We start from the raw sequence: 1,427 nt of genomic DNA, 5'->3' as shown, positions 1-1,427 counted from the left end.
ATGGTGTTATCAGCAGTAACCATCTTATAAGCACAGTGTAGCGTGGCAGCTATTAGCTAGCTAGTGGAATACACACACAGGTGCTGCATCCCAAATCGGATACTTCTGTACTTATACTCGCTATTTTGGGTACATAAGTGCGTTCACACTGAGAAATATGGCTAGATGCAATGCACCATGAGTACCCAGATGGTTGACAAAGTTAAGTGGAGCACTGGGCACTTCTCACTCTGAATGGTCGCCATGTTGCCGATGTAGCAGAAGAGGCAAACTTGTTTTGGCCGACTACCGAGGTGCACACCAAAGCATTGTGCATTGTACAAGCAATGCACATGTTTATTTGATCACTACAACTACGCTGTTGTCGGATATAAGCCATCAGTTTGTGTATGGGGTAATAATTTGGTACCACAAACGATAACACGGATGCTAACGTTAGCTTTCTAGCTTGTTAACAGTGGCCTATTTTATGATCAGGTATTGATGTTACATATGTTGTGGCATCAGCGATAGAGTACTCTAGGGATGACGTTTGTCTGTGGGCTGACACGGAAGTTAGCGTCAGGGAACCCTGGTTCCCTTGTCAAAAAGCCAATGGCATTTTTTCATTGGATTTTGGATCACTGCAGAAAATCTGTGGCAAATTAACGTTTATGATACTGACACGTTTTGTTCAGCCAGATAATCTTCACAGATGTAGTGTAAATGCAATCGCTAAAGGTAAAAAGCTAACGTTAGGCTATAAACAAACTACACTGCAGTCGCAGGACTCAACGTTACGACCACAACGAGGCTGTAAAGCCGTGTTTGGCGGGATGAAGTTCTATCGTCTCTTTTAGCCACTTGTCAGCAACAGACATTTTAAAGTCACATAAACACTTCAAAATTCACAAGTGGGGCATTTACTGACATATTTTGTGTTGTAGAACAAAACGTGAAAGTCTCTGAAGCTTGTGTTAAAGGGAAATTTCGGTTTATTTCAACCCGTCTCCGATCGTCCTAAATTTGTTTCAAGTGACTAGTGACATAAAAATAATAGTTAGCATGTTAGCCGTTAGCCTAGATACAGCCAGGGCTTATAGTAGCGTCAGACCTGTTAAAACGTAAGTGAACGGGCAACCTTCAAGTGCAAAGTTAGTCCACTAAACAAGCTTTTTTTCCACAAAGACCGCCTCATATCGTTAGGATAAATGTCAGAGAACATATAGAAAACGACATGTTACCATTTAGCTCTGCTTTCCAAAGCATGGCCGAAATATTGCGAGAACAAGCAGCGATCTCATACCGTGCCTGAAATCTCGCGAGAACAAGCAGCAACAGCTGGAAGGCAGAACCGGACAGTAGCCTGAAAAGTTCATTCATTTATTTTATGAAAGATTTATAGAATAATGGCTGACTTTTTGCCAGACTTCGACTTTGTGGAGGAG

This window comes from Epinephelus moara, chromosome 22 (assembly GCF_006386435.1).
Source record: "Epinephelus moara isolate mb chromosome 22, YSFRI_EMoa_1.0, whole genome shotgun sequence".
In the NCBI taxonomy this organism is placed as follows: Eukaryota; Metazoa; Chordata; class Actinopteri; order Perciformes; family Serranidae; genus Epinephelus; species Epinephelus moara.
This window is presented reverse-complemented; position numbering follows the sequence as displayed.